The 25,512-nt window shown below is 45.8% G+C and overlaps 1 protein-coding gene across 1 annotated transcript in view; it reads right to left on the minus strand.

Moving 5' to 3' along the window:
* The window catches only part of C6H16orf89 (chromosome 6 C16orf89 homolog), a 72,163-nt gene extending 59,156 nt beyond the window's left edge, over nucleotides 1–13,007 (minus strand). The window contains exon 1 of the transcript XR_012849668.1: nucleotides 12,866–13,007. The gene's annotated coding sequence lies outside the window, so the exon portion shown is untranslated. The remainder of the gene's footprint in view (nucleotides 1–12,865) is intronic.
* Nucleotides 13,008–25,512: the final 12,505 nt, after the last annotated feature.

The following is a 25,512-nucleotide window of genomic DNA, read 5'->3' on the forward strand; positions in this document are numbered from 1 at the left end:
TTTATTAAGACAGCAAAATAAGTCCACCTATGTACGGTTTCCTAATCCATATAGTTTCAACAGTTGTTAACTTCAGAGGTTTCTCTCATAAATGCTTCGTTACTCTGTTTAGCATATAAGATATACAGGAAACATAATAACCCTCCTACCCCTTTTTTTGGGGATGGTGATGTTCCTTTTAGGAGTTATCTTTAAAGTTCTGGGTTTAATTGAACCTCTGATGTAAGGTAAAATGTCTCCGAACGCGTTTCCTCCTGACCGATTGATTCCTCAGGGGAGATAGGTCATCGGTGCTGCTTCATCCTATTTCATGGGAAGCTGCGTGAAGGTTAGATGTAGCTGTCTAATAAGGAAAATTGCTTCTGGTCAACAAGCATACTTGCAGTGGCAAGTAGTTAGCCTTCCAGTTTGGAAGCAGAGTATCAGCGTCTAGTCCTGACGCCTGCCGTCACTACAATGAGGAATTCCCTATCTCTTTTTATATCCGTTTCCTCCCCCCCTAAACCTCCCACTTGTGACACACCTCCCCTGTGACGTTTTAGGGGGGTGTATACTGAAAAGGGCGGAGACCCGCGGCCGCAGCCGACACAGGGAAGATTCCCTGTGTCAGAGGAGACCAAATCGCAAGCGTCGACCAGATGCCCCTGGATCGAGCTCCCAAAACATCTTTTAATAGTAGAGATGTTTATTACGTCTGCGTGGAGCGATGAACATCCTCGCTGTATGCAGACGCATTGTCCGGGGAACGGAGGTAACTCCGCCCCTGAGTGACTTTGCGGCCAAGGATAGGTCGCGATGTAACCCTAGCAACCGATCAGCTGTGCAGTCACAGGCGTCTCGTATAGACGCCGTAGATCTGCATTAGGATCGTTAGCAGAAATGACTGCCTCCATATAGGAGGGATCGGTCCGAGGGCAGAGAAGGGGTGGATGGGGGGGAGGATTTCTGTAATAGACCTTCTAAGTGTTATGGTATTGCGTATTTAAACGGATCCCAAGCATGTGGCACTCATTTATCCCTCAACACCAAAGACTGTCCAAAAATATTACGGTAAAGATTTGTTTATATACAAGGGAAATGGTTTTAAATACTCGGTGGTTTATGAATTAAAGGATATAAATTGGCCATGTTAAAAAATTGTAACTAATAGTTTCTGAAGTACGCATAATTTTAACATTGAAACGAGCATAAATTGCAGGGATGCGAAGTGTTTGCACCATTTTTATTTTATAACTTTATTTATTTTATTTTGTATAATTTATTAATGAATTGATTCTACCAATGGGACATGTACCTAGTTATTGGAGAGAAAAGAATGAACAATTGGAACATATGTATGGAATGGAATCAGATGAAACATCCAAAATCGAACTGTTCATTGAGTCCATTTGGTACAATTGATCTCATTTTAAAAATCCATTTGGACTCTCTCTGCAATAATATTTTGTCTAAGTCCCCTCCGTTCATAGAGGGCTGTAAACATTCCAATATCGTAAATTGCAGGCATTCCGGATCTCCTTTATGTTTTAAATGGACATGCCGGGAGACTGGTTTGTCCCTGTCATGCACGACATCCCCTATATGTTCGAGTACCCTCTTTCTAAGCTCCCTTATGGTTTTTCCAACATAATCTAAGGGGCAAGGACAGGTGATTTTATAAACGACATTTTTGGTACTACAGTTTGAGAAACTTTTTATAGGATAACTAATTCCTGTATGGGCACTCCGATTAACTTTAGTTACTTGTATGTATGTACATGCTTTACAGTGTCCACATTTAAAACATCCATCTATTTTTCTATTCAGCCAACATCCTTTCTTTTTTAGGGTGTTTAGATGGCTGTGTGTAACTTGATCGCCTATACTCCTCCCTTTCCTATAGGTGATCTGTGCCCTTGAGGTTATTGTTTCTCTTATGTCTGTGTCCATGCAAAGGATTTTCCAGTGCTTCTCAAGTATGCGCTTTATCGTATGATCCGCTAGGTCATAAGTCCCAATTAAGACGCCACCGAGCATGACGGGGCCCGTGCGGTCATGTGTAATTCGGGCAGCCATGAGACCCCTTGGAGCCTTGGGCCCCAGGCGGCCAACCAAACCGCCCTAATGATGATCCGCCACTCGGACTGCATCTATTGTGGATGTTAGTGCTCCTAGGACCAACATCGCTTGGTGGTCTGAAACTTTCGAGTGTCATTTGTCTTGAATCTATTACGAAACCTAGAAACTTTATGATTGTGGTTAGCTTGGACATTTCTCTGTTGACTAGGAAGCTGTGTAACCTCAGGGAGTTCAGAGTTGTCTGTAAATGAACTTGGAAAATACCTATAGATGGGGCCTTGATCAGCCAATCGTCCAGGTATGGTATTATGCATATGCCCTTGAGCCTGAGGGCTGCTTTCAACACCACTGCGACCTTTGTGAACACCCTGGAAGCAGAACTGAGTCCAAACAGCAGGAAGTGAATTGGAAATGCTGAACTTCTCCCAGCGGGATTGTCAAACTGAGGAACCTTCTGTGAGATGGAAAAATTGTTACATGCAGATAAGCGTCCTTTAGATCTATGGTTGAAAGATAATCCCCTTGTGATAGGACTGCTATGACAGACTGAATGGATTCCATCTTGAATTCTTTATTTTGTATATATTTGTTTAAATAAGTGAGGTAGATGACCAGTCTTTATTTCCCCCCCCCCCCCCCCCCCGCTTTGGGGACTGGGAAGACTCTTGAGTATATGCCTTTGTACTGCTCATCTGGAGGCTAGAGCAACTTTCTAAATAAACTCTTCTATAGGCGCACCACTGGACCAGTTGGACTTTTTAGATGAAACTTGTCTTGAGGGATACCGAGAAATTCTATTAAGTAGCCTTGACTGACCACTGCTGATACCCATCTGAGGATGTGAGATACTACACTTGAGCGAACTAGGCAAGCCTTGCACCCACTTTTAGAGGCTTGGCGTCAGAAATCCGACTTCTTTAAAGGACCTGCAGACCTTTTGTCACCAAAATGTTGGTTTCTGTTGTCGAACGTCCTTCTGAAGGAGCCAGTGTTGTAAGGTTTCTGAATTTGAAGCAGAAAGGACGAAACTCTTGACGTCTGGCTTCTCTGGGGAAAGAAAGTCCTTTATTTTCATTTAATCTTGTCAGAATATTTTCAATTTGGGGTCTGAACATACTTTTCGGATGGAAGGCTAGGGAGCAGAAAATAGACTTCAGTTATATATCTCCTTGCCAGAGATTGATCCATAAGGCTTGACATGATACATTAATGGCTGCCAGATTTTTAGAGGACAATCTCAGAGTGTACATCACAGAAGAACTAAGCTGCTGACTTCAACATAGGAATACTTTGTAATATTTCATCCCTAGGGACCCCCTCTTTGACGTCATTCACTTTGGGGCGGAAGTTCTCAAGAGCAGGAGGCCTCCGAGTCCTGTTTGTATACTGCGTTAATTCTCGCCCCAGGATCTACTTTTTTTCTGTTTTTTACCAGTCAGCTACCAGTAGTTTTTTTAGTACTGGATGTTCAAGGAGACATTTGCCCTTAAACCGGAAAAATAATAGAGAGCTTCTTTACCTGGCATGTCCTCAGTGGAATCTTTAACTTCCAGAGTTGATTTCACAGCTCCCAAGAGTTTACATATTCTATCTTGGTGGAACAGGTAACAATCCTCGGCATCACTGGCTAAGTCATCAGACCACACTTCTCCTTCAGATAACACCTGTTTAGTTTGGGGTGTGGCAGGAGATGAACTAGTATCAGATGGTTCTTCTGTTCTGCATTTAGCTTTGTGAACTGTAGAGACCTCGTTAAAGGCCACAGACAATTGGGTTTGGAACCAAGAAAAAAATGGAGTAGTTTCTGTATTATTGGATAAATCTACTTGTGAATCAAAGTAAGTTTCACACAAATCATTGCCCCAGTCTTCAGGAAGAGGCTGGGAGCATTTGGAGCACATTCTGTGCCTGGACTTTATGGCTCTTTTTCCTCCTGAGTAGAGATGAGCAAACTTATGAAAAGTTCGGGTCGGCTGGTTCGCCGAATTTCATGAAAAAGTTTGATTCGGACCGAACTAGTTCTGACCGAACCTGCAATTCAAGAAAGCCCCTAAAAATCGTGTATAACACTGTTTAAAAGCCCTAGAAGCCCCGTATAACACTCTTAGGTCACCCATGAGTGTATCCAAGTACTTTTGAGCTGTCTTTAACCCCTTAAGGACGCAGCCTAGTTTGGGCCTTAAGGCTCAGAGCCCATTTTTCAAATCTGACATATTTCACTTTATGTGGTAATAACGTCGGAATGCTTAAACCTACCCAAGCGATTCTGAGATTTTTTTCTCGTGACACATTGGGCTTCATGTTCATGGTAAAATTTGGTCGATATATTCAGTGTTTATTGGTGAAAAATTGCAAAATGTAGAGAAAATTTTGACAAAAATTGCATTTTTCAGAATTGAAATGCATCTGCTTGTAAAACAGACGGTTATACCACCCAAAATAGTTACTAGTTCACATTTTCCATATGTCTACTTTAGATTGGCATCGTTTTTTGAACATTATTTTATTTTTCTTGGACGTTACAAGGCTTACAACATAAACAGCAATTTCTCATATTTTTAAGAAAATTTCAAAAGCCTTTTTTTTAAGGTACCTCTTGAGTTCTGAAGTGGCTTTGTGGGGCCTATGTATTAGAAACCCTGATAAAACACCCCATTTTAAAAACTAGACCCCTCAAAGTATTCAAAACAGCATTTAGAAAGTTTTTTAACCCTTCAGGCATTTCACAGGAATTAAAGCAAAGTGGAGGTGAAATTTGCAAATTTCATTTTTCTTGCTGAATTTCAATATTATTCATTTTTTTTCTGTAACACAGACAGTTTTACCAGAGAAACACTACTAAATATGTATTGTCCAGATTCTGCAGTTTTTAGAAATGTCCCACATGTGGCCCTACTGCGCTCGTGGAATAAAACACAAGCCCTAGAAGCAAAGAAGCACCTAGTGCATTTTGAGTCCTCTTTTTTATTAGAATATATTTTAGGCAGCAGCCAGGTTTGAAGAGGTGTTGAGGTGCCAAAACAGGAGGAATCCCCCAATAGTGACCCCATTTTGGAAACTACACCCCTCAAGGAATTCATTTATGGTTGTTGTTACCATTTTGACCGCACAGTTTTTTCACAGCACGTATTTGAATTGGGCTGTGAAATGAAAAAAATGTCATTTTTTCCAATAAAATGTCATTTGTGATCAAAATTTCTTATTTTCACAGGGAACAAAATACCACATTTTGTTGCCCAATTTGTCCTTAGTGTGGCAATACCCCATTTGTGGTGATAAACTGCCGTTTGGGCCCATGGGAGGGCTCAGAAGGAAAGGAGCGCTATATGTTTGTTGGAGTCCATATTTTGTTGGATTGGTTTTCGGGTGCCATGTCGCATTTGCAGAGCCTCAGAGGTATCAAAGCAATGGAAACCCACCAAAAGTGACCCCATTTTGGAAACTACACCCCTCAAGGAATTGATTTATGGTTGTTGTTAGCATTTTGACCACACAGTTTTTTCACAGCACCTATTCCAATTGGGCTGTGACATTAAAAAAATGACATTTTTTCCAATAAGATGTTATTTTTTATCAAAATTTCTTATTTTCACAGGGAACAAAATACTCAATTTTGTTGCCCAATTTCTCCTGAGTGCAGCAATACCCCATTTGTGGCAATAAACTGCCGTTTGGGCCCATGGGAGGCCTCAGAAGGGAAGGAGCGCTGTCTGTTCTTTGGAGTACAGATTTTGCTGGTTTGGTTTTCGGGTGCCATGTCGCATTTGCAGAGCCCCAGAGGTATCAAAGCAACGGAAACCCATCAGAAGTGACCCCATTTTGGAAACTACACCCCTCAAGGAATTCATTTATGGGTAATGTGACCTTTTAGACCCCATAGTTTCTTCACAGAACTTATTTGAATTGGGCTGGGAATTAAAAAAAAATATATTTTTTCCTATAATATGTCATTTTAGCTAAAAAATTCTTATTTTCACAAGAAATAAAATACTCCATTTTATTGCCCAATTTGTCCTGAGTGCGGTAATACCCCATTTGTGGTGATAAACTGCCGTTTGGGCCCATGGGAGGGCTCAGAAGGAAAGGATCACCATTTGGCCTACTGGGGATTTTCTAGTGCGAAGTCATGTATGCAGAAGCACCTGAGGTACCAGTACCAGTGCCGAACCTGCCATGAGGCCAGGTGAGCCGACGGCCTCAGGCGGCACCACCTACCCAAATGGGGGGGGGCGGTATTTTCAGCCCGGGAATGGACCGGGGGGAGGGGCCATGCAGATGCGCCGAACGTCTGTAATACTCCTCCTCCTCTCTGACGCTGTACACAGTACATGCAGCCAGAGAGGAGCAATTCTGCAGGAGGAGCGACGAGCAGCACCAGCACCACGAGGTAAGTGCTTGCCTTGCTGGGACCGGGACGTGAGTATACTGCAAGGGGGGGCATTTTACCGACAGCAGAGGGCTCTATGGGGCTGGAATAATCCACCCCATAGAGCCCTCACATCACTATAATGGAACGATTAGTGTGGGTGGGGGAGGGTCTGAGCGTCTGACTGTCTGACTTACTGCAGAGAGCTCTATAGGGGGGATTCTGCCCCCACTTTAGAGCAGTCAGTCAGATGCTCAGACCCCCCTAACCTTCCAGTATAGCAACTAGTCAGGGCTCTATGGTGGGGGGATGATTCTTTCACCTGCCCACAGATTTGCATTTGAGTGCAGCATGTAATGGCCAGGGCTGCACAAACTCTGGGGCACTTTACATTTTTTTTCCTACCCTCTTTCCATACTTAGATATCGGTGCTGTAATATTTGGCGCCCGATATTTAAATAACCCCATGAACTGCCAATGGGGCGGTAATTGGCAAGGGGGCGTGTAACATCGCTGTGACACTGCCCAATCCGCTGCGGACAATGTCAACAGCAAGAGCTGGAGAGAGGAGATCATGTGCACACGCACGCTCTCACTCTTCAGCTCTCGGCAGGCAAGTACAAGACTGTGATCTCAGGTGAGAGATCAGTCTTGTCGTCCTTGTCTGCCGAGAGCTAAAGAGTGAGAGCGTGCGTGCGCGCACAGCTCCGATGCCATGAAACAGAAGAAGAAGAATTCACACTCTTCTTCTCCTCTTGTGTTCCTTAGTGGTGGCGGAGCTGCGCACACGCGCTCTCTCTCCAGCTCTTGCTGTAACGCTGACCGTAGCTGATTGGACAAAGTCACAGCGATGTTACACGCCCCCTTGCCAATTACCTCCCCATTGACAGTTCAGGGGGTTATTTAAATATCGGGCGCCAAATATTACAGCACTGATATCTAAATAACGAAGGAGGCTAGGAAAAAAATGTAAAGTGCCCCAGAGTTTGTGCGCCCCCCCCACCCCCCATTACATGCTGCACTCAGCTGTACATGTATGGGGAGGTGAAAGGTTCTCTTTAAAAGAAAGGTGTTATAATTTCTTATTATTTTATTTGATATGTTTTATTTTATTGGCCTAATTTTTCTAAATATTTTAATATGTTTCCGAAGGTAGCTATTTATTCATATGTTTGTACGTCTGTGGGGGCAGCCAACTTTATGTTTATTTTTCATACTGCTAATTTTTGTTTTGCAGGTTCCGCTGGACCATTTGGACTACGTCGTAGATTCGTTGGACTACTTCGCTGATTTAAGCTTTATTTATTTCTTTTTTTAAATAAAATGGTTAAAGTGGATTGTGTGGAACAGTTGTCATTTCAATAAAATAAATGTTTTTATGTCTCTGTTTTTTAATACTTCATTACCGCCTTAGTAATGGCAGCTGTCTGATTGAGAGCGTCCATTACTAAGAAGGGGCTTAGTGTTAGCCAGTAATAAGGCTATCTATCACTAACCCCAGGAGTACCGGGAAGAGCTGGGTACGATCCAGCACCCGACCGTCTGAAGAGAAGGGCGGGTACTGGGGTGGCCGCAGGCTGGTAATATCAGGCTGGGAATGGCCAAAAACCATGGCCCTTCCCACCCTGGTAATGCTAGGCTGCTGCTGCTTTATTGTATCTGGCTGGTTATGAAAAATGGAGGGGATCTCACGTAATTTTTTTTCTATTTCTTTTTTCTATTTCCCGCTATTTTTCATAACCAGCCAGATACAATGAAGCAGCAGCAGCCTAGCATCACCAGCGTGGGAAGGGCCACGTTTTTTTATCCCTTCCCAGCCTGGTAAAACCAGCCTGTGACCGCCCTGCTGCCTTACCGTCGCTTCAGATGGTCGGGTACTGGATCGTACTCCTCTCGCGGCAGTGAGAACTGGGGTAATAATAGGGGTTAGTGATAGCCTTTTTACTGGCTAACACTAAGCCCCTTAGTAATGGACGCTCTCAATCAGACAGCAGCCATTACTAAGGCCATAATAAAGTATTAAAAATAACAGACATAAGAAAAACTTTTTTATTGAAATCTAAACTCCCCCATGCAACCCTCTTTCACCATTTTATTTTTTTTTTAAAACTAGATCATCAAAGTAGTCCAATGAATCTACGACGTAGTCCAAACGCTCCAGCGGAACCTACCAAAAAAAAGCTGTATAAAAATTTTAAAAACTTACATTTGCCACAATAGAAACTAGAGGTCAAGGAAAAATAATTCCCCTTCATGTAACTCTGCTTCCTGTCAACTGAATAGTCATCCGCCAGCGGGAAATATGTTTCCCCATGGTGGAGTACAAAAAAGTCTAATTCCCAGGTGAGGCTTTCTTGTACTCCGCTATCAAGAAACATTTTTCCTACTGGCGGATGATTTTTCTGTTGACAGGTAGCAGAGTTTTTCCGCAGCCTTGTTAGGAGGGCAAACTCGCCAATTGCCCAGTGCCCCCAGAATGGGCTGCTACTCTTGGGCCAGTGCTGTGTGCTTGCCCCGCAGACTAAAATTTGCCAGCCAACCCCTGGCCATTGGCTCCCTGCTCCGCCGATTGCTCTTGTAGGCCACAGTCTGGTTTAGACCTGAGGCCTACAAGAGATCGGGAGCATGCTGATGACGTCAACTGCCCGGCACGATGACATCACTGCATCATGCCATCCACGCCGGGCCACGGAACTCAGTTAAAATTCATAAGTCTATTAGGTAATAAAAAGGGGGCATAAAAAAGTGGCATACAAAAGTGGGCATCCTTATTGTGGGGGCATAAAGCAGGCATTTGAGTGTGGCAGAAAAAGTAGCATTAGTAATGAATGGGGGCATAAAAGGCCGCATTACTACTGAGTGGAGACATTATTTCTGTGGGGACATAAAGGGGTATTAGTACTGAGTGGGAATTCTATTACTGGGTGAGGGCCCTAAAAGTGGCTCTATCACTGAGTAAGTTATAAAGGGGACACTAACACTGTGTAGGGGAACAAAAGTAGTACTTACTGTGTGGGGCCTTTGGGGGAAAAAAAGGGTGTGTGTACTATTACTGTATGGGGCACCTAGTATAGTATGTATAGGGAGTTTGTGTAGAGGTAGGGAATAGTTAGGGAGTGCGCTAGAAAAGCAAGGAGTCAAAGATATCTGTGTCATATTCTGCAGGGTTTAGGAAATCGTGTACGGGAGAAGTTGTCATTGCGGTCTTGGCTGGATAAAGAAGAAAAGGTGAAAGTGAGCGACTTCAATCTGAGAAGAGGTCACCTGTGAGTCACTCGATATAACTATACTGTAAACACTTATATGGTCTGCAGATATCTTGTGTATAACTGGCATCTACCGCTATAAGGTCACTGTATGGTGGTAATATTGGTCTATATATAGTGTTTTATTCACTAACAGTATGGTGGGGTTTTTTCTGACACTATGTTGTAGTAATATGTGATCATGGTTTGGTAGTTTTATTCAGTAACAGTATGGGGGTATTATTCAGTAACAGTATAAATGTATTATTCAGTAACTGTATGGAGGTATTATTCAGTAACCGTATGGGATATTATTCAGTAACAGTATGGGGGTATTATTCAGTAACAGTATGGGGGTATTATTCAGTAACAGTATGGGGTATTATTCAGTAACAGTATGGGGGTATTATTCAGTAACAGTATGAGGTATTATTCAGTAACAGTATGGGGGTATTATTTGTAATGTTGGTTTTACAATCTATGTAAATTACTGTGGTGTGGGCTGTGGGGAAGTGAGTGTGGCAGCAGATGATCAGGCTAAGAGACAGTCTGCAGCGTGGCATGTGATACACTTTGACATGTAGGTGATACTTACGTGTGGTATGTGGGCCCATAACTTGTGTACAGCCCAGGGCCAAAGATCATATGAATCCACCACTGGCATCAAGTCAGCACAGGCAGACCACTACAATACAGCAGGTAGAGCAAAGAAACCAGCCCAGGACGTGCCGCTTCGAAACAGCGCTAAGCGCGATCCGTCCTGGACTGGCCTGAATGTAATTGCAGAGAGTGATGCCACAAATGAGACTGGCTGCCGAGGAGAGATATGGGGCCGTGCAGGGCAGACTGTACTATTTGCACTGCACTGATTGGCAGTAAGAATAAGGGTATGTTCACACGAGGGCGTCCGTAACGGCTGAAATTACGGGGATGTTTCAGCCTGAAAACATCCCCGTAATTTCAGCCGTAACGGCATGTGCAGGCGCTTGAACGCCGCGTCAATTACGGACGTAATTGGCGCTGCTATTCATTGAAGTCAATGAATAATGGCTCCAATTACGGCCAAAGAAGTGACAGGTCACTTCTTTGACGCGGGCGTCTATTTACGCGCCGTCATTTGACAGCGGCGCGTAAATTACGCCACGTGTGAACAGACAAACGTCTGCCCATTGCTTTCAATGGGCAGATGTTTGTCAGCGCTATTGAGCCACTATTTTCAGACGTAATTCGGGGCAAAAACGCCCGATTTACGTCCGTAAATAGGCCGTGTGAACATACCCTAATTCTTTAAATATTTTCCATACTTCAAACAGCACTTTAAGGCTGTGTTCACACTGAGTTTTTTGCAGGAGGAAAATTCTGCCTCAAAATTCTGTTTGGGATTTCGAGGCAAATTTTGTCCTTCCTGCACGTCGTTTGCCGCGATTTTCACCGTGTTTTTCGCTCGCGGCCATTGAGTGCTACGGGCAAAAAACTCAGTGAAATACCCTTTCTCTTCCTCCCATTGATGTCAATGGGAGGTCAGAGGCGTAAACGCGCGAAGATAGGGCATGTCCCTTCTTTCTCGGGAGGCATTTTCGGCTGGTATTTGACGAGTTTTGCGGAGCGGTTTCCGCGCCCAAAAACTCGTCAAAATACTCCATGTGAACAGGGCCTAACAAATAAACATCAAATGCTTTCCTATTTAAAAAATGTGTATATTGCGTGTTTGATGTGTAAAGCTAGGAATGAGAAAACTCCGATAGATTTGGGGGGGGGGGGCGCCTTTTTATAGTTCGCCTCAGGCGGCAGACAGGCTAGGTTCACCCCTGACCAGTACAGTTGAAACCCGCAAGAAGTGACCCCGTTTTAATAACTACACCCTTAAGGCATTCATCTAGAGGTGTAGTGAGCATTTTGACCAGAGACCTACACCCCATAAACTGTAATGTGGGTTCTCCCGGGTATGGCAATACCCTACATGTGGCTGTTATCAGCTGCCTGGACACACAGCAGGGCTCAGAGGGGAAAGACGAGGGGGGATAAGCTGTGCGGAGTGCATCAGGGTAAGTAAAATTGGGGTAAATTATAAACCAAGGGATGTATGATAAATTTTAAAACTGACTTTCATACAGAGCTCTGGTTATTCGGGACACGTGTCACATTGATATATTGTGTCATCCCTTATAGCAGACTTTGCACCTCTTTTGACTTTTTCCCTTCTTGCCAGTTTGGGGAACTTCTCCTGGAAAGTGTTGCCGCCTTGGTACGATGCGTGTGGCCCCGCTTCCAGAAGTACTGGGTGCCCCCCCTTCTTGGTCCCTAAAGATTAGGTTCTTGATAATCACCTCTTGAAATTCCAGGAAAGTTCCCCTCTGGCCTGCACATCGACGTAGCACGTACGCATTGTACAATGCCATCTGTATGATGTGCCCGGCCAGCTTCTTATACCACACCGCATGGCGCTGTAGGGCTTCAGGATTTGATCTGACAAGTCCACACCTCCCATGTACCTATTGTAGTCCAGGATGCAGTCTGGTTTGGGGGTGGCCTTTCCTTCATATAGCCTAAACCTGTAGGTATATCCGGATGCACTCTCGCAGCTTATACATCTTCACGCCATACCTTGCCCTCTTACCCGGCAGGTACTCCCGGAATTGAACCCTTCCTTTAAAATGTACCAGGGACTCATCAATAGAAATACACTTCTCGGGGGTGAATGCTTGGGAAAACCGGGCACTGGAACTGTCCTGCCCCCACTTCACGCACCCCCGGGGTCTATGTGGAGCTCGACAGGCAGCTAAACACCTTCCTACTAGCCAATAAATGAGACTCGTTGAAAGTCTGTAGCTTTATTAACTGGTCGTAGGATTAGGGTAAAACTGAGGAACAAACAAGAATATACATGCCATTAGATTACAGCAATACATAAGAACAAGGCACATTGAATAAATGTACTACATATACAGGTAACAGGCTGATATATATTAAGCCTATATACAAATAAACAGTAGAGATAACAGTTATAGTACAGTATGAACAGTGTATGGCAGTACAAATACAGTAAAGGACCATACATGGCTGACCATGAGGCTAGGCCGAGCTTCACAACTACACCAACTGATATATTACAGTCCCATGTAACAGAGTGAATACTGTCCTAACAGTATTCCTGTGGCTGCTGATAGCCAGTAATATAAACCATCTATCTGCTTACCGACTATACTTGGACGAGAGGGATGGAATGAATCAAAATGGTCTTCTCTCAGAGCAGATATAGAAGAGACTGCCCTTCTTCTTCCCAGAATGCTTTTCACCTTCTCATGGGTGGGGAAAACAAGAAATTACACAAAGGAGGAAATTACTAACACTGGCCACTAGATGGCGCCTGGAGCACTAATTACTTGCATAGAAAATAACGTCACAAATCTCAGTCTATAACATTACGCCTATGAGCAGCACAGGAACGGTCTAATAGGGGTCTCCGTTTATACAAACGGTCAAAACTGGGGTCATCTCGGGGTGGCCACGGCTCATTATCAGTATAATGTAAGAAGCGAAGTATTGCCTCATTTATTTATTTTTTTAGGTTCCAGTTCAGTTCTGAAGTTGCTTTGAGGGGCCCATATATTAGAAACCCCTATCAAATATGCCATTTTAGAAACTAGACCCCTCAAAGTATTCACAACAGCATTTAGAAAATTTTTGAACTCTTTAGGTGTTTCACAGAAATTTAGAGCAAAGTAGAGGTGAAATGTACATTTTTTTTTGTCAGAAAATCCTCTTTATACCATTTTTTTTACAACACAAAAGGATTTATCAGAGAAACGCAACATAATACGTATTGCCCAGATTCTGCAGTTTTGAGAAATATCCCACATGTGGCCCTAGTGCGGTAATGGACTGAAGCACCGGCCTCCGAAGCAAAGGAGCACCTAGTGGATTTTGAGGCCTCTTTTTTATTAGGCACCATGTCCGGTTTGAAGAGGTCTTGTGGTGCCAAAACATTGGAAACCCCCCAAAAGTGACCCCAATTTGGAAACTAGACCCCTTGAGGAATGCATTGTAGTTTTCTTGGGGTGCATGTGGCTTTTTGATCAGTTTTTATTCTATTTTTAGGTGGCGTGGTGACTAATAAACAGCAATTCTACTATTGTTTTTTTATTCTTTTTTTTTACTGCGTGCACCGTGCGCTATAAATGAAATATTCACTTTATTCTGCGGGGCGATACGATTATGTCGATACCAGATGTTTATAGTTTTTTTTTATGTCTTATGGCGTTTGCACAATAAAATACGTTTTGTAAACAATCATTTACTTTTTGTGTTGCCTTATTCTAAGAGCCATAACGTTTTTATTTTTCAATCAATAAAGCCGTGCGAGGACTTATTTTTTGCGTAATGAACTGTAGTTTCGATCAGTACCATTTTTCGGTACATGCGACTTTTTGATCTCTTTTTATTCCATTTTTTGGGAGGTGAACTGAACAAACAATTGTGATTGTGGTTCGGTTTATTATTATTTTCTTTTACGGCGTTCACCGTGCGGGATAAATAACGAAATAATTTTGTAGTTCAGGCCGTTACGGACGCGGCGATACCAATTATGTATAGTTTATTTATTTGTTTATATATTTTTATTAATAATAAATGACTGATAAGGGAAAAAGGGGGATTTTTACTTTTAATACTTTTAAAACTTTTATTTTCTTATTTTTACACAACTTCTTTTAACTTTTTTTTTACTGTATTACTTTGTCCCACTAGGGGACTTGAGGGCAGGAGGCCCTGATCGCAATGCTAATACACTGCACTACATGCGTAGTGCAGTGTATTAGAACTGTCAGCTACTCACTGACAGCTACTCGTTGTCAGGACACACTAGGTTTCCGTCTATGGCATAGCCGGACGCCATTGTTTGGTGTCCGGTTGCCATAGTCACCATCGCCGGCCGCTATCGCGTAGCAGGCCGGCGATGGCAGCTTAACCCCTAAAAAGCCGCGATCTCTATAGAACATGGCTTTTAAGGGGTTAATCAGCGGGGACACAGCGATCGGTCCCGGCTGTAGGAGCTGTGACAGCTGCTGAACAAGACAGCAGCTGTCGCAGCTCCTGTATGTGTCGGGAGGACGGCCGAAACGGCCGTTACTCCCGAGACGTACTATTAGGTCATGGAGCGCGAACGATACAGCTGCCATGACGTAATAGTACGTCCAGGAGCGGGAAGGGGTTAAGGCAAAGTTAGTGTCAAAGTTACGCCAACATGTATGGCTGTAGGAAAACGGATGGGACACGGTGATAACTAACAGAAACCACTGCACTTGTGCATGTTGTATGCTTAATGCATTGTTAAAAAAGGTACAAAAATTAACCATTTTTGGCGGCAGATGCCTGCCAGGGTTCATACATATAAGGTGGTAAAAGAAGAAGCAATGGCTTTTGACAAGCCCTCCAAATATTTACCCTTTATGGTGGCAGATGCCTGCCGGGGTTCATCCATACATGGATGTAAAAGCAACAAGCAATGGCTTTTGACAAGCCCTCCAAAAATGTACCCTTTTTATTGGCAGATGCCTGCCGGGGTTCATCCATACATGGATGTAAAAGCAACAAGCAATGGCTTTTCACAAGCCCTCCAAAAATTTACCCTTTTTATTGGCAGATGCCTGCCGGGGTTCATCCATACATGGATGGAATGTAAAAGCAACAAGCAATGGCTTTTGACAAGCCCTCCAAAAATGTACCCTTTTTATTGGCAGATGCCTGCAGCGGGTTCATCCATACAGATACATGGATGTAAAAGCAACAAGCAATGGCTTTTCACAAGCCCTCCAAAAATGTACCCTTTTTATTGGCAGATGCCTGCCGGGGTTCATCCATACATGGATGTAAAAGCAACAAGCAATGGCTTTTGACAAGCCCTCCAAAAATGTACCCTTTTTATTGTCAGATGCCTGCCGGGGTTCATCCATACATGGATGTAAAAGCAACAAGCAATGGTTTTTCACAAGCCCTCCAAAAATTTACCCTTTTTATTGGCAGATGCCTGCCGGGGTTCATCCATACATGGATGTAATGTAAAAGCAACAAGCAATGGCTTTTGACAAGCCCTCCAAAAATGTACCCTTTTTATTGGCAGATGCCTGCCGGGGTTCATCCATACAGATACATGGATGTAAAAGCAACAAGCAATGGCTTTTCACAAGCCCTCCAAAAATGTACCCATTTTATTGCCAGATGCCTGCCGGGGTTCATCCATACAGATACATGGATGTAAAAGCAACAAGCAATGGCTTTTCACAAGCCCTACAGGCCTGCTTGTAGCAGACGGCAGTGGAGGTGTATTGGTGGTAGTAGAGGTAGCCAACGGACAGCAAGGGTGGTGGTAGTAGTAGTAGCAGCACATTAAAAGAGACTGGACAGTCACAGGACAAAGCCCTGTGGTGGGGCAGGCCTGCTTGTAGCAGATGGCAGTGGAGGTGTATTGGTGCTAGTAAAGGTAGCCAACGGACAGCAAGGGTGGTAGTAGTAGAAGCAGCACATTAAAAACACTGGACAGTCACAGGACAAAGCCCTGTGGTGGGGCAGGCCTGCTTGTAACAGACGGCACTGGGGGTGGATTGGTGGTAGAAGTACTAGCAGCACCCACAGCGGCACATTAAAAAAAGAGTGGACAGGACAGAATCCCGTAGTAGCAGGCGGCAGTAGCAGGCGGCAGCGACAGCAGCAGCAGCAATGTCAGATCTAATCAGTGGCATCAGGCACAGGGGTTTTAAAATCCTCACCGAGCCACGCTTGATTCATTTTTAGAAACGTGAGATTTTCTAAGCTGTTGGCGGACAATCTTGTTCGCTTAGGGGTGACGAAGCCCCCTGCCGCGCTGAATACCATCTCTGACGCTACACTGGAGGGTGGACAAGACAGTACACCCATGGCAAACTGGGCCAGTTTTTGCCAATGATCCAATCTGCTGACCCAGAAGTCCATGGGGTCTGGGATCAGCATTTCTGACAGAGAAAGGGCACAGTCCAGGTACGAGTGAACCTGGTTGTTTAGGTGCTGGTGAACATCCCTTTGGTGACTACGATGTGTGTCAGGTCGGGGTATTGGATGTAAAAATGTTGGCATCATATTTTCAAAACTGAATTGGCTGCTGCTGCCGCTGCTGCCACCTATTGCAGAGGTAGCTCTGCCAGAGGTGGTAGAACGATGACACAGTGGGGAGCGGAGAGTGGCCCCCCGGTCAGACATGCTTGCAGCAGGTGTTTGCCGTTTGAAAGCCGTAACAAGCTGGCTGCATAGCTTCTCTCGATAATAAGCCAATTTTGCCTCCCTCTCGAAAGGCGCAAAAAACTCCCCCATTCTGGCTTTATACCGGCTTTCCGCTGTTCGTACAGACGGTCCAACATGTGCAGGGTGGAATTCCAGCGTGTTGGAACGTTGCAAATCAGGCTGTGTTCTTGGAGATTGTTTTGACGCTGCAAGTCCAGGAGGGCGTGCTTAAATGCATACGAACGTCTACAGCGAACGCAAACCCTCCTGGACATGGCCAGCACACCCTTCAAACCAACATATGACTTTAAGAAGCGTGTTATGACCAGATTGATCACATGTGCCATGCAAGGAGCGTGTGTCAGGTGACCTAGATGCAGTGCAGCCACAACTTTCTTCCCGTTATCAGAGACAACATTGCCCAGTGTGAGTTTCAGAGGAGACAGCCAGCGTGCGATTTCCTCCTTGATGCACAGCAGCAGCTCCTGCCCTGTGTGGCTTTTCTCGCCCAGGCTCAGCAGGTGTAAGACAGCGTTGTGGCGCTTCACCTTGCACCTATGAAAAGAGGAGGGAGGAGGAGTGGAAGATACGCTGTGTCCTGTCGGGGACGGGAAGACCTCCATTGAGGAGGGCAAGGAGGAGGATGGTAGGCGCCTGGTGTCCGGAGTTGAACCAAAAAGATACAAGCGTGGAGGTGGTAATGCCTGGCATTGCTGCGGTGGTGCACCGGACTGCAAAATATTGACCCAGTGGGCCGTGAAAGACACGTACTGTCCCTGCCCATAGTTGCTGCTCCACGTTTCGACGGTGGCATGTACCCTGCTGCACACGGATAATTGCAAGGACTGGCACACCTTTTCCTCCACGTGCTTGTGCAAGGCAGGGATAGATGTCTTGGAGAAGTAATGGCGGCTAGGTATTCGCCACCTAGGCTGAGCACACGCCATCAATTGCTTGAAGCCGGCGGAGTTGACCAGGTGGTACGGCAGCGACTGCACCACCAACAACTTAGCCAGGTGTGAATTAAGCCGCACGACAAGGGGATGACTGGGTATTTATTGTTGCTTATTGGACAACGATTCCGTAATGGATAACTGACGGGACGTAGGAGGAGCACTAGATGACAGTGATGATGATGACAACGAGATGGTGGATTAGGCCTAGCTACTACTTAGATGACAGGGACTCGGAGCAGCAGCGGCGGCAGAGGGGTCTTCATTAGATGTACATGATGGTGGGGCATGTCGATTGTCCCACATGGCCTTGTGATGCCGCTCCATGTGTTTACGTAGAGCGGTAGTTCCTACATTGCTGCCCTGCCCACGCCTTACTTTCTGTTTACAGATACGGCACTGTGCCATGTTTTCGTCCTCCGGGAAGGTACAGAAAAATTGCTACACGGCAGAGTAACGTAAAGAGGTAGTACCACGTCGTCCACCACCACCACCACCACCACCCGAGCTTGCCCCTTGTCTGGTAGGCTTTTTTCGGGAGCCTACACCAGTAGCAGCAGTGTCGCCGTCACCGGCTCCTGAGCTGACCCTACCGCTGCAACGTTTTGCAGATTGACTTCTGCTTCTACCTCGGATTGGCTGTTCATCACTGCCAGTGCCGCCACTACTACCCTCCTCCTCTGACGCCGTCATCACCTCGTCACCTGGTTCCCACGTCCTGTCTAAAACAACATCATCATAGCCCTCCTCATCATCCCCGCCACTTCTGTCACTGTGTTGTGAATGTGATGTGACATCATGGCGGGCTCCATGCCCCCCCTCATTACTGCGTCTGCCACCACGGCTACAACCAACCCCCACTACCACAGTTATGCATCTCGGACACCGCTTCCACCTCCACCACCGCCACAACACACTCCGTTGTCTGACTCGCGGAAAACAAATCATCATCACTATGTTGTTCAGTATCTTCCTTCGCACCCGAGGAGATGTCTCTTAGGACTCTCAGGAAAGATGGCTTCCCGCTAGGAAGGGGGAGTGTAGACATAGATGATGGAATGGAAACCCTAGAAATACCCATATTACTACTGTCACTGTGCCAAGGAACTGTAGAGGATCTGGAATCCAACGAAACCTGGCTTGAAGCCAGATCGTCAGAGTCTTCCTGCTGAGATGACCGCGAGCCAGCCAACCAGTCCACAATGGCCGTATTGTCTAAAGTAACCCGCCCACCGGAGGAGATGGACAAGTCTGGCTTGCTGATACTGCTACTACTACCAGCAGGCACATGGCTGCTGTTACTAGTAGAACTGGGCACATGTCTTGTGCCACAAATGCTGGTACTGGGTCTGGCACCAACAGATCCAACATTTGGACTGGAAGAGGACATGGCATGGGTGTTTTTTCCTCTACCCCGTCCTTTCACAACCTTTTTTTTACCAGACATTTCTCTGCTGGAGTGCAGCAAGTTGAATCAAAACCCCTTCCCCTACTAGAGGAATGAGGCCCTTATAAAATATTATTGGACTGGCTGAAAATGAGTGACTGTGAATAGGTGGCAGTCAGTGTATGCTGTGACTTGTATAATAGCACCAAAGGCACTGGCTGTACTTAATTAGCACGTTGAATTAAACCCTTAGACAGAAATGAGGCCCTTTTAAATTATTATTTGGACTGGCGGAAAATCAGTGACTCATAAGGTGCCAGTCAGTCGGGGAATGCTGGGCATTATAGTACTACAAAAGCTGCCTGTATTGCAAGTTGGATGTTAACCCATGCAACGGGGATGAGCCCCTTCTAAAAGCTTATTCACACATTGGCTTGGCAAATGGCAATGAATGAGAATTTCTATCAGCCACTCTGCACTCAGGGAATGCTGGCAGTTGTAGTACTACAGCTGCCTGCCTGTATTGCAATTTGGATGTTAACCCATGCAACGGGGATGAGCCCCTTATAAAAGCTTATTCACACACTGGCTTGGCAAATGGCAATGAATGAGAATTTCTATCAGCCACTGTGCACTCAGGGAATGCTGGGTGTTATAGTACTACAGCTGCCTGCCTGGATTGCAAGTTGGATGTTAACCCATGCAACGGGGATGAGCCCCTTATAAAAGCTTATTCACACACTGACTTGGCAAATGGAGAATTTGTATTGCAATTTGGATGTTGATTGTTGAGGGTAGAGTAGACTCCCGCTGTAGTGGATGAGCCCCTTCGATTGCTGGATTCCTGGCTTTTAGATTCCTAAAGCTTTCCCTCACTGCACAGAGATGCTATCCCTACAGCTCCTGTCTCTAAAATGGCCGCTGAGCTCCGTGCATAGACTTTTATTGCAGGCTTGAGCCCGCCCCTATGCTGCCTCCCGATTGGCTGGGAGAGCCGTTTGCAAGGCATTATGGGGTAGCCTGATGTCAGGTGATATTTTGAAATCCTCCATTTTAGATCTAACATGTGGCAGGCGCCAAAATGTAGCCGGGTTCGGTCAAAACGGGTACGGCCGAACCCGGTGAAGTTCGGATTCACTGCGAAACGAACTTTTCACGATGTTTGGACCGAAACCGGGTGCGGTTGTCCCGGTTCGCTCATCTCTACTCCTGAGTGAGACATAGTGCTATACAATATGTTCTGCTGTCCCGGCACAGTGCTACTAAGGCTGGCACCATAATGGCTTTTTAAAAGTTGAATCCCCTCCTTCACATGATTGTACATACACATGACGTCAGACGCAGCGCCGTCAGAATCACCGGACGTATGACGCACGCAACGGCAGGCTTCACAAATGCGGGAGGCACAACAATTACATACACCTCCAATGACATAGGAGCGCGCATATGAAGGGACCAATGTCGGGCAAACATGCAGCACGCGCCAAACTTAAACCGACAAGTAAAGGCATCACATAGATATATAAATGGTATACATACCTGGCGTCTTGATAAGCCCATACTATTTCCTCCAGACTCTATTATGAACACGAGGGAAAGTATGTATACCACAAAGCAGTGACACACAGTGTTTGCTTAGAGCCAGCTGGAAAATCTTCAATGGCGTTCCATATAGCAGGATCCCTCGAGACCAGGGAGTGAAATAATCCTATTTTCTTCTGTATCTTCTACTCTTCTATCCAACAGAAGAAAAAAACACGTCTGATTTGTGTGCTGTGGGGTGCTTTATAGGGATTCAGACTGTCAACTTAAGATGCTAATTAACTCTCAATCTTCTGTCCAATGGGATTAATGGTAACGTAACCCTCTCTGTGCTGCCTGAAGGACGACCAAGAAATATATATATATATATATATACATACATACATGTCCGGCCTTAGCTATGTGCGACACGTGCGGTCGCACAGGGCGCCGGCCGCCATGCTGTAAGGGGGGCGCCAGTGGGTACGAGCAGAAGAGAGGAGAAATGTTCCTCCCTCTGCACTGCTGCGTGAAGTGAGCGCTGATTGGAGGAGCAGCAGGTGCTTCTGTCTGCTCCACCAATCGGCACAGCCTGTACTGCAGTGTCACACACACTCAGCACCTCACGCAGCTCCTTCCTGCTGTGCTGCTGCCCCAGTGAAGACTCCTCCACGGAGCTCCAGAGTCAGGTAAGAAGAGCAGCAGCTTTAGCTTAATCTATGTCTATTTATGTGCTGTGTTAGGGAGGGGGAGAGAGGGGGCTTTTAGTGATGTGTAACAGGATGTTTTTTGTTTTTTTAAAGATCGATTTTGTGGGGGAGGGGAGACTAGGTTAGAGGTACTTTGAGTGTGTATTTTTTACAGATCGATTTTGAAGGTGAGGGAACATTGCCCTAAATGCTATAGGAGTGTGGGGGATTCTTTATAAATGTATTTTGTGAGGAGGGGACTTCTGTATAGTTTATTTAGTGGTGTAGGAGCAGGGGCGTAACTAGGAAAGACTGGGCCCCATAGCAAACTTTTGACTGGGGCCCCACCTCCCCTGGGTGTCACACAACCCCCCCCCTTGTAGATAGTGCCTTTTTTACAGCCCCCCCTGTAGATAACGCCATACAGCCCCCCCTCTGTAGATAGCGCCACACATCCCCCTGTAGAGTAAGCCATACAGCCCCCCTGTAGATAACGCCATACAGCCCCCCCTGTAGGGAACGCCATACAGCCCCCCTGTAGAGAACGCCATACAGCTCCCCCTCTGTAGGGAACGCCATACAGCCACCCCCCTCCCAACAAAAATGTGACCTACAGTGTGTCCTACAAAAGACATGTATCCCCTCTCCACAGGATCTCCACAGGATAGGGGATACATGTGTGATCGCTGGCAGCGATAGGGAGAACGGGGGACTGAAAGTCCCCTGAAGTTCTCCATGACTAACCTGTGACTTCCGGCGTCTGCGCAGCTCAATAAAAATGAAAGGAGCGCTGATCACGCATGTGCACAAGCACGACCGGCACTCCATTCATTTCTACGGAGCTGCCGACACAGACCCCGGAAGTCCGAGGTTTGTGATGGAGAACTTCAGGGGACTTTCAGTCCCCCGTTCTCCCTATCAATGCCAGCGATCACACATGTATCCCCTATCCTGTGGAGATCCTGTGGAGAGGGGATACATGTCTTTTGCTCTATTTTGCGCCTTCAGGACCAGACACCGTTTAGCCATTTTTAGCACGTGTTAGTTAAATGACTATAACTTTTTTATTTGTTGGGCTAACGACGTGATTTTTGCCACGTTTTTTCCGTAGACAATGCAGGTTTCATTTTTTATCGTTTTTATACACACCTTTTTTGCTATTTTAGAATTTTTATTCATAAAGTTTGAAAATAATAGTAAAAAAATAAGCTTTTTTACGTTTGAGCTATTTGTTTTTGGTAATAACATAGTTTTACCCTAAAATAGACCTTTTATTTGTGATCGTCATTGTCTACCGTAAATTTTAATATATTACATGTCTATATTAGGGTAATTGGGTCAGCGCTAGCGTTACAACAATGTTTGGCGGGGGGGAACGTTTTTTTTTTGGGGTGGGTATTTTATGTGTATTTATTATTTACATTTTTTTTGCACTTTACTTTATTATTTTTTTATTACTATGGTCTGTCCCCCAAAGGTCAAAGAAGACCTTTGGGGAACTTTATATATTTTTTTTCTTTCTTTTACACCATGTTTTTCCACTGTAACTGGTGCTGCACAGCAGGGAAATCAGCCCTCTCATAGTGACGATTGTCACTAATAGGGCTGTGCTGGGTCTTGTTAGACCCAGCAACAGTCTGCCACTAACGGCACCCGGCGATCATGTGACCAGCCACATGATCACCGGGAGGAATAGAGACAGCGCCGCTGCTGCTGTCTCTATTCCTGTACACAGCGCGCATTGAGCGCTGTGTACAAGTGATCAGAGAAGACAGAAGCAGCTAAAGCTGCTTCTATCTTCTCCTCAGGGTCCCCGGCAGTCACTGACAGCCGGAGACCCGACATTCAGCTGCCCGATCGCGCGGGCAGCAAGTTAAAACCCGAGCCGTAGAAAGTCTATGGCTCGGGTTTTAAGGACCCTGACCGCTGGCCGTAAAAATACAGCCAGTGGTCGGGAACCAGTTAATGGCAGAGCGGGGAGATACCCCCCTGCTCTGCCGTAGTGTTCAGTGGCGTCCCGCTGTAGCAGCCATAGCGGCTGCTAGCGGAGCCTCCGGCCATGGTGGGGGCCGCTACTGCTGCTACGGCGGTAGTTACGCCACTGTGTAGGAGCTTATTATGAATCATGGGGGAGGGGAACTTAGCGTTATGTATGGGGAGAAAGGATTCTTTAGGGTACGACCCCACGGAGCGGCCCTCACACTGTCGCAACGCGGCCAACAACCGCGCTGGCACTATGTAGGAGTGGCTGTCCAATACCTCGTTAAGGGGTATTCCGGTTACATTCGCATGCGCACTGCCGCTCCATTCATTCTCTATGGGAGTGCCGGAGATAGCCGAGTGCAGTGTTCTGCTTTTTCCGGCGCTCCCATAGAGAATGAATAGGAGGTAAGTTGTTGTAATTTGCAAAATCGTGCGGCCATAAAGGGTGTATTAATTCATTGTGCGGCCATGAATTAATATACCCTTTATGGCCGCACGATTTTGCAAATTACAACAGCTTACCCCCTATCCATTCTCTATGGGAGCGCCGGATAAAGCAGAACACTGCACTCGGCTATCTCCGGCGCTCCCATAGAGAATGAATGGAGCGGCAGTGCGCATGAGCGTGTAACCGGAATACGTGCGGCCATTAACAGGCTGTTTGACAGCCGCACTGAACATGGTGCCGGCGTGGTTGTTAGCTGCGTTGCGACCATGTCAGGGCCGCTCTGTGTGGCCTTACCCTTAGGCTGGATTCACACGAGCGTGTGCCTTTTGCACACGCAAAAAACGCGGCGTTTTGCCTGCGCAAAATGCATTTGACAGCTGCGTGTGTCAGACCCGTATGATGCGCGGCTGTGTGCTTTTCGCGCAGCCGCCATCATTATGACACTCCATTTGGATGTTTGTAAACAGAAAAGCACGTGGTGCTTTTCTGTTTTCATTCATCCTTTTCACAGCTGTTGCGCGAATCAAGCTGTTCGCACGGAAGTGCTTCCGTGTGACATGCGTGGTTTTCACGCACCCATTGACTTCAATGGGTGCGTGATGCGCAAAAAACGCTCAAAGAACGGACATGTCGTGACTTTTACGCAGCGGACTCACGCAGCATAAAAATCACACACATGTCTGCATGGCCCCATAGGCTAATATAGGTCCGTGCAACGCGCATGAAAATCATGCGCGTTGCACGGACGTAATTCCCGTTCGTCTGAATAAGCCCTTAGAGATAATATTTGTGGGGAGAGCAACTTGATTATAAGGGTAGGAACACACAGGGTGGATACGTAAAACCACACAGTGTATACGTCCTGAGAACCGCAGGGAATTTCACCTGAAAAACGGCACCAAATTTTGGTGCAGTTTTTTGGGCGGAAAGACTGCAGAAATAAATTTTAAAAAAAGCTAATACTCCCAGCCGTGGTCCCTCTCTCTCTCTGAGCGTAGCCCGGCCTCCTGCGATGCTACGCTCAGAACAGAATACGCATCGCTATGACTACGGCCGGGTGTACTACCCTTTTTTTTTCTCATTAGAGATTAACGATAAGCAAAGTTTTTATCATTGATGTTCCCCTTTGTTAACACTGACCAAATATCATTATAATTGGTCAGAAACTGGCGAATCATGATGATAATTGGCTAAACTTAATAGGCCTTTAATGGGGGTATATTCAGGCTTAGTGCCTAGGGCAGCGTGAGTTGTAAATACGGACCTGCTAAAGACGCAGATACTATTCAACACTATAGCAGAGCAGGGAGGTATCTCCCTGACTGCGATCTACTAGGCTGGTGGTTCCCAGCATGAGGTTCCCATGAGAACCCTCCAGGGGTGCCGCGACACTCCTCTGGACAACTGCCACGGACGTGCTTTCTCTCCTCCTCCTCATAGCGCAAAGTGGATGTGAGGAGGAGGAGGAGATTTTTTTGCAGAACCCCTGTAGATGGCACAGGGGGGACTAAATGGACAGAGACGTCAGGGGCTTCTCCTGGAGTGGAATCCCCGGTCACAGCGTCGGCAACGCTGAGGACAGGAATTCTGCTTCAGGAGTTAGTTGCCCCT

This window comes from Rhinoderma darwinii, chromosome 6 (assembly GCF_050947455.1).
Source record: "Rhinoderma darwinii isolate aRhiDar2 chromosome 6, aRhiDar2.hap1, whole genome shotgun sequence".
Lineage (NCBI taxonomy): Eukaryota > Metazoa > Chordata > Amphibia > Anura > Rhinodermatidae > Rhinoderma > Rhinoderma darwinii.